Raw genomic sequence first — 12,839 nt, 5'->3', positions numbered from 1 at the left:
AACAAACTTTTGCCTGCCACGATTTTGCAACCCAGTTTTTTCACCCAGTGCCAATTATCTAATGTAATCCTGGGCGCTACACTTCCTCTGCCAACCTGGGGGGGGCAGCGGACTGACCTCATTCCTCCTTCTATGCATGAGGAGACCACGCTGCTTCTTTTCACCTGACTAGCGCGTGGGAGTGCAGTACTTTCATCCGACGGATCATTGGTCCGAACGACAACCTACCTCCTCCCTCACCCTAACCCTAACCTCCCCCGGGGCAGACACCTAAACCTAACCGCAACCCTCTCCCGACCCGCAGCGCACCTCGGAGCATTGATCCTTCGGAGCAATGCTCCGTCGGATGATAGTATGCCTCCCAGCGCGTGGAAGGAACACGTTATTCCGACCAGTTCCTTTCCCTTCCATCATGCGCCCCGGCTGGCCAGGGGGAGGTCGTTTTAGAGACCAGGATTACTGCATGTTTTTGTGAGGGTACCTACCCTATAGGGGACACGAGGGAGAACATGCAAACTCCACACAGAAAGCTTAGTGTTTTTATACTCTTTTGTAGTCTTTGCCTCTTTGGTATGACCCAGCCTGGGAAATGAACCCCAACCTCCCACTCTCAGGGGGGACACTTTAACCACAAGGCCACCCGCGAGCTGTTCTCCTTCACTATACTATACTGTAAACTAAATGGTCCATGTCACTGCAGCTGTGCTGACTCCCACAGCTGACCTGGGGAGGGAGTAGACAAAACAATCACATGCCTCATTCGATGGAGTCACCAGCCACTGGGAGGGCGTACTGTAGCACATGCACAGCTGGAGACATTGTGGAGGAATCAAACCCCAGTCTCGATGCTGTACCACCTGGACGCACTTAAATTGTATTCTAAATATAAGTCCATTATGTTGACACTGCCGTTACTCTCGGAGACCAGTGGTCTCAAACGGTTCCATTTTCATGTATGTTTGGTGTGCGATAGATAGCTTACCAGTTTCAGAATCCACAGAAAAGTATGGCTGTCCCTGCAGGATACTGTAAACAAGCTTGGCACTGTTCCCATATGTTTGATCGTCAGCATCGTTGGCCGTTACCATGGCAACGGACGTACCTGTCACAAAATAAATAAATACAATATCAACTAACATGCAAATGTGTCGAAAATATAATGAAATGCAAACTGAACCAGTAATGCATTGACAGTATTGTAATGCCAGTTTGACTCCAATGTCCGTTTAAAATCATTTTGAGGGAGACCAACATATATCAATATGATAGCCTAAGCTACTGCATGCCAGTGGACCACTTAACATCGCCCCCATGCATTTTCATAACATGCTGTGTTCAATCAATTGATTGTGTCCCCGGCTTGGAACAAGGGAACTAACGTATAGTGGCTCAGGGGGTAGAGTGGTAGAGTTCGATCCCGGGCTCCCCCAGAGTTATTGTCAAAGTGTCCTTGAGCAAGACACTGAACCCCTCCCGATGAGCAGGTTGGTGCCTTGCATGGTTTCCTCTGCCATTGATGTGTGAATGATTGTAATGCACATTGTAAAGTGCCTTGGATAAAGGCGCTACATATATATATATATATATCATGTATATAAATGCACCATTCACCTTTAGATCCTATTTTAGCATTATCATAATGAAAACACTCGCACGCACACACATTATATCCTGTTTGACTGAGTAAGATGAAAGTCAAAACGTCAGTCACCACTGCTGTAGTTGAGTGTTGTCTCTGCTGAAGTGCCCACTGCCAAACTTATACGCACGCACAGACAGACAGACAGACAGACAGACAGACAGACAGACAGACAGACAGACAGACAGACAGACAGACAGACAGACGCACGCACGCACGCACACACATACACACGTGTTTGATGTGTTACTGAGTTTAGCATGACGTGTGTTTTAAAAGTTAGCTGTCATCTGCTTCCCATGTATAGCATTGAATAATAAAGCAAGCAGATTGTCACACATGAATAGCTCTTATTGTATGAGACGCAAATGTGTGAATGTTTATTCCAAGAATAACACAAATGTGAATGTTTGAGTTTGATTATTTATAACACACCTGCTTTTCATTTACACAAGCCTTCCATTTCTTAAAAACACTTTATCCAAAAGAAACACGTGATCCCCATTCAAAGATAAATAATAATATTAAAATGAAATAAAGAAGAAAAACTAATCTTTTGCTATTGCAAATTGCTTTGTGGGAAGACTGGAAAGCAATTAAAAATCAAATTACGATCGCATTTCAAAAGACTCCCACAGAAATATGGATGTGAGAAAGGAACTGTGATTTAAATCAACAATAAACTCAGGATTACAACATAAATTTCTATCTTGTTTCCTTTCTGACATCCTGCCATTTTGAGCAATGGGCTTTTCCAAGCACTTTATAGTTGATCTTTCAAGCCTCTTCAATAATTCCACAAATTAAAAACATTGTCCTTGGTATTTCAAGGGACCTCGCTGTGTCGTGTTTGGGGCAGAATGTCTCCATGCATACTAATGAATGCCTGAACATCTGTCCTACTTTGTCCCTGCACTGACACCACAAAAGGGGAGCCAGCTTCATGGCTGCCTTGCTTGATTAACCAATGTCCTGGTTAATCAAGCAAGGCAGCCATGAAGCTGGCTCTCTCTCCTATCACATGCAAGGTGGTGAATGTATAGCCTATAGATTGCTGCGTGGCGTAGACATGACCCCAGCCCACCTTTTGCTTTTTAACCCATTCTGACCTGAGATCAGATTCATACGAGGTTTCCGCCGGACACACACTGGTCTGATGAACCCATTCTGACCTGAGATCAGATTCTAAAAATGTCAGTCGCTCTTCGATTAAAAAAAATAGCAGACCTACAAGCTCGTATCGCGCCACTCGGTGGCGCGATATGAGCTTGTAGATCTGCTATTTTTCAATAGCTAAAGCATAACATGATGCTGACACCAAAATGGGTGCCCGGTCAGAATGGGTTAAATAAGCTTTATTGAAATTATTCAGGGTTTACAAACTATGCAGAAAGATATATTATTACATGGAAATCATTTTGAATGTAATACAAAAATATACAGAGGCATTTCAATATATGTCTTTCCCCTCCTCACAACATCCAAGTGCCATGGGGTCAGTTATTTTATTATGATTTACAAGAGATCTCTGTCTTTTCAGTTCAGTTTGTATCTGCTTCAAGAGCCTTGAAGGAGCCATCCTGGTGAATCACCATAGCACACGCATCTAACCCTACAAACCCTCCCGCGCACTCAGATCAGCCAACGCAGGGAAGCTGGAAGTACCCTCAGTAAAAACGCCGGGACAACGCTCCACACGTCCCAAACTCTTCTCCCTTCTGGCTCCAAAACTGTGGAATGCACTTCCCATTGCAGTCAGAACTGCAGCATCACTCCCAACCTTCCGCCGTAGTCTGAAAACCCACCTTTTTAGACTCCATCATGGCCCGTAGCACTTACCCTAACCCCTTAGATAGCATTTCGGTAGACTTAAGGTCATTACACACTGGCGAATTAGCGACGCGATGCGAATAAGCGATCTGAAAATGCGAAATATTGCATGTTGCAGTTCGCCTGCGAATCTCTGCAAAATACGACACCAGAGCGAACAAATAAAAGCGAAAACGGTTGCATTTTCGCACATTCGCCACTGATGTGGAAGCTTGCATGGACTTCAATTGTTTTTTTTTAAATGCGAATTATTCGCACGAATATATCGCGTCGCCAATTCGCCAGTGTGTAATGACCTTTAGGCAGCATTTGATAGACTTATAGCATGTTATGTAGACAGCACTATAATTGCATTGTATATAGTCATAGCACGCCATAGTACATATGTATAGCATAGTAGTATAGATATATAGTTTATATGTATAGTTTCATTATATAGATATTCCACTGTTACTTTCTTAGCTTACGCATGTTTTATGATAAATGCTTTTTTGTGATGTATTCCCATGCTTTTGTTCTTGCTTAAATGTAAGTCGCTCTGGATTAAGAGCGTCTGCTAAATGCCTAAATTGTAATTGTAAATTGTAAATCTAGTGTTCCAAATCTTGTTCACCACTGTAAACAACAGTCCAAAGGAAATCTTGCTCCATGGCAGACATGTTTTCCCATACATTACGGTATTATAACTTTATATAAGTGACATTAACCCATTCTGACCTGAACCCATTTTGGTATTAGCATCGTGTCGTGCTTTTTAGCTATTGAAAAATAGCAGATCTACAAGCTCATATCGCGCCACCGAGTGGCGCGATACGAGCTTGTAGGTCTGCTATTTTTTTTAAATCGAAGACACTTTTAGAATCTGATCTCAGGTCAGAATGGGTTAATAATGAAACTGTCAGAATGTAATAGACATTTTTAGAATCTGATCTCAGGTCAGAATGGGTTAATATTAAAACCAATCTGTTACATTTTCCCCCAAACATATCTAGACCTCTGTCACTCTTCTAACAGGTGCTCTAGTCTACAGTTTCGTCTTCATTACAATTTGCAATTGGGAATTTAATAGTTTTAACAAAACGGCTCCACTTGCATCGGCCTTATAGTCTGAGTCCTCACAGAGACCAGACACATGCCTCTTTTTTCTGAGGTGTTGCCTTTTGCCAGTGTGTGTGTGTGTGTGTGTGTGTGTGTGTGTGTGTGTGTGTGTGTGCGTGCGTGCGTGCGTGCGTGCGTGTGAGAGAGCGCTTTGCATGCACACTCTCAGTAGCATAGGTAAAGAGCCTCCAACCTAGCCTGGTTAATAAACCAGATTAATATCGCACAGACCGCGGGATATTAGTCTGGGGAGGCTCAGCTTGGATTTAATTTCCAGGGGGGCGGGTTGAAACATTTTCTCTTTGACGCAATTGGTCAGAGCTACTGTCAGTCAAAGGTCTCAAGCATTGAAAGTCACTGTACCAAAGCCCGCCCATATTGCATACCGTGTCCCGATTGGCCACCCCATTTCTCTGGTGTAGGAAATGGGCGTACAATTGAGCCTCTCCAGACCGTAATCCGCCGGCAGGCAATTTATTTTTGCCAACGGCTGATTCGGTCTGGTTTATTAACCAGGCTACCTCCAACCCAAAGCAAGCATACAACTCCCTTGGATCCCATGGATCATGACAACTCCACATACAGTACAGGCCCCACCCATTTCTGCCTAGGTTTCGCAGTCAGTTTCCGTGAGTAAACGTCAGTGGTAGAACCTGTGTTACTATGAAAATGGGGGACCCCGGCGGGCCGCTGGTGTGGTGGCGAAGTCTCCCTATAGGCTGCCTATGACCTAGTGTCACTAGGTCTAGGGTCGCGGGTTCGAATCCCGAACCCGAGAACCTTTGCTATGTGTCACTCCCCATCTCGCTCCCCATTTCCTGTCAGTCTACTCTCCTATCAATAAAAGGCATTAGGCTACAAGCCCAAAAGATTCATCTAAACCAAGAGAGAAAACAATATAATAAAAAATAATATGAGAGAGCTAAAATGAATCAAGTGACCTCAATAAAAAGCAGTGGAAAACAGAAACGGTATTTCACAATGGCAGTCCTGCAGAAACAAGTGGTGCCATTGTTCCAGAAAGGTGGTGCATTTTTATTCTGGGCACAGAAAATGTCCCAGGTGACTCTTGCCAATGTTGGTAATTGTGTGCGTGCGTGTGTGTGTGTGTGTGTGTGTGTGTGTGTGTGTGTGTGTGTGTGTGTGTGTGTGTGTGTGTGTGTGTGTGTGTGTGTGTGTGTGTGTGTGTGTGTGTGTGTGTGTGCGCACGTGAGTGTGAGAGAGAGAGAGCAAATTTTAATTGTGTCTGTCTGATTTGCGATGATAATAATACTATAAACTGCAGTTTTTCTGTTTTCCTTTTTTTTATGGTTTTATTACCAGCCAGGATGTAATTATATTCTCCAGCTTTAAAGTAAAAAGTAAAAAAAAGAAAGAAAGAAAAGAGAGAGGGGGGGGGGGGGGGGGTGGGTTGGCTATGTACTGTAGCTGCTAATGCTGGGATGACAGTACCTTTTCTTCTGAAGTGAGCTGCTGCTACAGCATTATACTATAAATCCAGCTCGTCAGTAATATTACCAACACAACTAGGCTCCAATGGGTCCGTGTTGTCACCCATAATTGCTTCAACGCCCAAAGTGGGGTCCGGGGACCCCCAGGGGTACTTGAGGGAGTTCCAGGGGGTCCCCAGCTAAATGATAACCAATTGGACCCTTATAGGTCTGTAACTCTGAACTCAATTGGACCCGTTATTTGGTTCCATTTGTACAGTCTGAGTTAAATTAACATTGATTTTACAATATAAATTGTGGGTATCAGAGATATAAATGTCATTAAATGGGGGTCTGTAGACTAATATTTACTGTATGTCAAACTTGGGGTCTGTGAAATTAAACGGGTTGAGAATCATTGCTAATCTAAATCTTATCTTATGGGGGTCCCTGGCATTATATCTTCAAACGGGGGTCCGCAGGCTAATTAGTGTCAATTTGGGGGTCCTTGACATGAAAAGGTTTGGGAACCACTGCTCTGGTGTAACAGATCTACAGCTAAACGCGAGCTTACCTTGTTTACTCGTACAAAACTGCAAATGATAGCATCATGCAAACAATCTCTCTAGCAGATGTTTTCATGACCTAATCATGTCATATCGCACACAACTACAGCAAGGTTAACCCATTTCTGACCTGAGATCAGATTCATACGAGGTTTCCACTGGACACACAATGGTCTGATGAACCCATTCTGACCTGAGATCAGATTCTAAAAATGTCAGTCGTTCTTCGATTTTTCAAAAAATAGCAGACCTACAAGCTCGTATCGCGCCACTCGGTGGCGCGATATGAGCTTGTAGATCTGCTATTTTTCAATAGCTAAAGCATGACATGATGCCAACACCAAAATGGGTGCCCGGTCAGAATGGGTTAATAGTCCAAGGCCCTATGCAACAATATAATATCCCACAAATTACAGTATCCACATTCATTGACTGGGCGGGGCTGATTTAACCTGACGATGCCAGATCCAAGAAGCTTGCTATATACACACAATTGTTGCAGTGTTGGGGGAACATGGTTACTCAATACCGCCCCCATCTGGCAGAGTCAGGTTAGGGCTAGCCTGAGCTAACGTGTTAGGTTTCTGGTCTAGAGGGGCGGGTCGCGGCTGAGATTTGCGCACGCCCTGATTGGATCTCATCGATCTGTCCGTCACCCCCGGCCCCTCCTCTCCCCCCTAGTGCAGCGGTACGTCACATCATTTGGAGCGACGCCCACCCGGAAGGGTTGACTCCCACTTTTAGACCAGAGCGGCCAATGCGTTCCTCCAGGCTTTACATTTTTGCACCAACAAAAATGAAAGCCTGGTACCGAGGCTAGGTTAGGGCTGATTATGATTCTATTCAAACACTCTGAAATGATCCTTGGCACGGAAAGTACCACAGCAGAAGCTCAGAGAACTGGCAGCACCTGCCATTAGATGAACAGAGGGGTACTACTGTATTTACGGGGCATGGCAGACATATCCAAGATACTGTCCTCTGCAATCCAGTTCCAATTACAGGTCCAGAGGTGACCGTGCCTTTTCGGTGGCCGGCCCCAAACTCTGGAACTGTCCCCTTCATATTAAGTCTGCTCCCTCCTTAGAGGCCTTTAAGTCTTTACTAAAAACCCATTTCTTCTCCCTGGCTTTCAATGTTTGACCTAATTAACCTGTGTACTTTTTTGTGTTGCTTTGATTTTGTTTTACTATGTCACTTGTGCCATGTTTCCTGTACAGCACTTTGTTTGGCCTCCTGGTCTTTGAAAATGTGCTCTATAAATAAAATGTGATTTGATTTGATTTGAATCCAGTTTCCAGTGATACTGTGCCACAGCAAAGACACATCATGTGCTATCTGCGTTTCTTTTGATGAACAAAAACACTGGAATTATGGAACACATTCATTGCCAACAGTATTGCCTGATATAGACCTGGACGAGAAAATAGTAATGTTGAGCAGTTTCGTTCCTCACCAAAGCATGGTGTCACTTCATGCAATATATATAGCTAGTAAGCCTCTTGGTTTGTCATTTGGAATAAAGTTCTGGTTAGCAGCCAATGTAGAAACAAAATACACGTTGAACCAGTGGCGTGCACAGACATTTAGAGGGGGCAGGTGCTCAAGTGAAAAAAAGGGCACCTTGTGCAGCGCATTTTGGGGCGGGAACCCATTTTGGTGCTTTAGCTATTGAAAAATAGCAGATCTACAAGCTCATAGCGCGCCACCGAGTGGCGCGCTACGAGCTTGTAGGTCTGCTATTTTACTTTAATCGAAGAACCACTGACAGAAACATAGCTTTAGATTGTGGGGGCCTAAAGTAATAATATAGTAGAAGCGTTTTTTATCAAGATTTGATCAATGTCACCGCATGGTCCACACACTACAAATTAAGGGGATTTTTTTTTTTTTTTTAAGAGCAAAATTGCCAAAAGGGCAGGGGGTGCTCTAGCAACCCCTAGTGTCTATCTTCTATGGAAAGTTGAGACACAGCCTGTTGGTGAACAGTTGGCTGACAGCATGGTACTGAGATGGAGAGACATTAATTGGCAAGCGGCTTCATATTTTATCACCTCAGTGGCAGAGGCTGAAAAGCTCTATAGGCCTACATAACTATAAATATATAATAATAAATTAATCTCCACAGTTACCAAACCATGCATATTTAGAGGGGAGTTTCCCCTAGCCTAGTGCCCAGGCAGCATGAGGTGCATGTCTGGAAAAGCTACATCCACTGTTTATCAGACCACCCAAAATATCATTTTTGCTTTCTGAGCACCGCACATCACATTATGGACTGGACATCTCGGATCAGATGGCAAAGGTTGTCACCCCCTTTGTTCCGAATTTTAAGACATATGGCTGATATCAATGCAAATATTTCATTCACACAGTATGAAACAACAAACAATGAAACAATGAAACATGGACAAAACAATCAGCCGGGTAAGGTTAATTATTCAGCTGTCAAAGGAGATGCGATCACATCACACATAGTGACAAGGCTGCAATAGGCTAACATAGGCTACTGCAAGGCGCACCACCGGTATGCCCCTGTGCAGTCCGGAACAAACGCCCGACACACCACTATGACTGGTTGGATCAATCACGTGCAAGTGATTGATCCAACCACTGCTCCAAGGCACACAGGAAAGGCAAACATTAACATCTCGCCAGCTAGGTCTCCATCAGAAACCATGGTTCTGGGTCTGAGTATAATAGTATAGGTCTCCATCAGCAGCCTTTATTTTATTTTAAACTGACGTAAGGATATAAAGAGCCTCATTTTAGTTTGATGTCATTAACTGGTCTACTAACAGTTGTCTATAAGTCGTCTAGAGTGCGAGAGAGAGAGAGAGAGAGAGAGAGAGAGAGAGAGAGAGAGAGATATATTGACGATACTGACACAGGTCAAGTACAAGTATAATTATAATTATTGTGCCTCCAGTTGGAGATGTGTGCTTCAGTGAGTGCACACTGTGCAGTCTGAGTAGCCTATTGTCAAATTACAACCTCAACACTGGCTTGAGCATGGGTTGCTATTTAACAGCATGCCCCTAGCTGGTGCAACGTTACTTTCATTGTGATACAAATTGGAGGACACATCTCTTGCTCACGTACCCTTCTATTGGAATTATGTCTCGTTGATCAGCTTTGTCATTGTCAGCAAGCTAGGCATTGAATTGCTAGGAATTGCCCAGACAAAATAGGTCCTATGATAACCTTACCTTACCTTATTATAGGTCAGGTCTAACCACCTCCTCTCATTTAGCAGACTCCTGATTGTAAGTTTATTATACTGTTATGTATAGCATGATTGCCATTGTAAAAGCCCTCCTTTATCCATTAACACTGCACTTCATGATAAGCCAAGGTATATAACCCATTCTGACCTGAGATCAGATTCATACGTGGTTTCCACTGGACACACACTGGTCTGATGAACCCATTCTGACCTGAGATCAGATTCTAAAAATGTCAGTCGTTATTTGATTTTCAAAAATAGCAGATCTACAAGCTCATAGCGCGCCACCGAGTGGCGCGCTATGAGCTTGTAGATCTGCTATTTTTCAATAGCTAAAGCATAACATGATGCTGACACCAAAATGATCAGAATGGGATAATCATGTATATTCAAGGGCTTTGAGCATGTGTGGCACTCTGCTTGTCATAATGACAACAACACCTGTGGTAATAACAATACAGTGGCCTCTCGGAGTCTCGGGTATTATTGCTAAAGCACTACTGCATATAATGATTTATTCAGTAACAGTTACAGTAGGAACCTATTCCCTAAAAGTACTACTACTTTTGACGTACGTACGTTTGACGTACTACTGCACGTCAAACATTGGGCCATATATTTTGAAGTGGCTACAGCCATACATACTGTATATATACTATGTACCAATCTATAATACTTTTGAAAGTTTTCACCGCCTTAGGATCTCACTTACCAACTTCGGACATCTCAGGAACACTGGCAAAGTAGATTTCCTTCTCGAACTTTGGCTCATTGTCGTTGATATCATGGATTTTGATGTTGAACTCGGTGTCTGGTTCCAGATCAAGATTGGTGTTCCTGTCCATAACCTTGGCGTGGAGCGTGTACATGGCTTTTTCCTCCCGGTCCAGCCGCTTGGTAGCGTGAATGTCCCCTGACTTCTCATCGATCAGGAACAGGGTGCCCGCCCCGTCCCCTGTGAGAATGTACTTCACGTTGCCAAGGCCTCTGTCCATGTTCGAGTGTAGCTGAAAAAAAGTGAAGCGAAGACATAATTAGATATACAGTAGGTGGATTGAACATAAAGGCAAATAATTTGGCCCATTGACCATCTTCACTTGATGCTCTCACTTAAGTCTTTTTTTGCGAAGTACGGATATATTTGTACCCCCCAGCTATGGGACATTATCGGCCCCTTCCGCCAGTGCGCAGGCAGAGCGCGCAAGTTGAAATTAAATACTAAAACAACAAATAAACCTTTAAAGGAGCATTCAGTGATTTGGGTGATTTGGAAAAAAAACCCGGTCCGCCTCGGTAACAAGATGTGCACATGCACGCACTACAGTGGGGGGGACACACGACAGGCCAACAGCATACACACCAAGGCCCGCTCCGGCTCTATCCTGATTGGATGAAGGCTTTGCCACCTAGCCAAAAACGAAACCTAAGGTTTTTTGACCCCCAGGGGTTAACTGGAGACATGGAGGAACTCCTTATATGGTCAGCACACTCTAGTAGAGAGGGTTATCACAACAAAACAAAAAAATAAGTGATATTTGAATTAAGTGAAATCACTGAATATACCTTTAAAGAAACGTATTATATAACTGGCTGTCGATGGTGACGTAACTATGGATCTATATCGACCTCACTCTGACCGTCACTACGGTCATAACAACGAATGATGCCCTCATCTCCTCTTCTTCGAGACCAAATATCAACATTGTCATGCCCACATGACCCGTAGGAGGCGGTCTCACCGTATAAGTTATGCCCGGTGCGGCCGGCTCCGCCTCCAGCCTCGAACGCCTCATAACGTTCCGAGCGACAGCAGATAGTGACGGTCATCGTTCGGTCTCATAGATCCATAGTTATAGACATAACTTACGATCTATATCGACCTCACTCTGACCGTCACTACGGTCTTAACAACGGATGACTTATACCAACCGGGTCGCGAGGAACGGGGCACTCAGCCCCATCACCATCTCGCTGGGCAGCTGCAAGCAGGACGGTGGAACCCAGCGATAGCTGGGATTCCACGTTCAGTCTGTAAAACCTCGCAAATGTGCAAGGCACAGTCCATGAAGCCGCTGCACAAATGTCCTCATGGACAGCCCAAGAAGTGGCCACCCCCCTTGTGGAGTGGGCCACTACATTCTCCGGGACCGGCTGGCCTAGATCAACATAGGCCGCCGAGATTGTGTCCACAAGCCAATGCGACAACCGCTCAGAGTTGTAGAAACATGTAAGATAACACTAATAGTTGTTAATGACGTGACGTGAAAAATACATTTATTCCACCAGCGTTCTTATGTTGTTCTACAACACAACACATGGGGCGGCGGTGGCTCAGGGGTAGAGTGCCTGGATGGTAACCGTAAGGTTGCCAGTTCGAACTCCCCCAGAGTTACTGTCGAAGTGTCCTTGAGCAAGACACTGAACCCCTAATTGCTCCCGATGTGCTAGTTGGTGCCTTGCATGGCTTCCGCTGCCATCGGTGTATGAATGGGTGAATGTAATGCACAATCTCTGTAAAGCGCCTTGGATAAAGGCGCTATATAAATGCACCATTTACCATTTACCATTTACATGGAACGATTTTTTTTTTTAACATGATCACAACCATTGTGCTTTATATGCACCATGCCCTCTATCTCTGTGTCAAGGCGTAGTCGTAGCCTAGTGGTCAGTGCTTCCGATTTGAGTGTACTTCTTTTTGTAGCTCCCGAGTTCGAATCCCGGATTTTACAGTCATATTAGTGGTGAAATGTATGTACAGTATGCGTGGTACAGGTATATATATACTGGATGTCAATGACGTAATTAGGATATGTTTCAATGTCGGGTGGATCAAAGATGGTGTAAGGTGTTGCACATGCTCAGATGCTCCTCTAGGCCGCACACAGAAGCCTGTGAACATAGACATTCCGTGCATAGATGTGCCACGCAAACGCTTGTATGGAAAGCTAATCTCCGGCAATGGCGTTTTAACCCATTCTGACCTGAGATCAGATTCATACAAGGTTTCCGCCGGACACACACTGGTCTGATGAACCCATTCTGACCTG

The 12,839-nt window shown here is 44.2% G+C and overlaps 1 pseudogene across 1 annotated transcript in view; it reads right to left on the bottom strand.

The window, feature by feature from the left end:
- Positions 1-12,839, bottom strand: part of LOC310867866 (cadherin-10-like) — a 49,293-nt pseudogene that overhangs the window by 23,025 nt on the left and 13,429 nt on the right. Inside the window, exons 2-3 of the transcript XR_014571072.1 lie at positions 10,502-10,796; positions 983-1,102 (exon numbers count right to left, since the gene is read on the bottom strand). The product of XR_014571072.1 is annotated as a cadherin-10-like (transcript). The remainder of the gene's footprint in view (positions 1-982; positions 1,103-10,501; positions 10,797-12,839) is intronic.

The sequence above is a fragment of the Protomyctophum parallelum genome (genome assembly GCF_964188405.1).
Source record: "Protomyctophum parallelum genome assembly, chromosome: 12".
Lineage (NCBI taxonomy): Eukaryota > Metazoa > Chordata > Actinopteri > Myctophiformes > Myctophidae > Protomyctophum > Protomyctophum parallelum.
The sequence above is the reverse complement of the archived record's forward strand: the minus strand, read 5'-3'. Positions and strand labels throughout refer to the sequence as shown.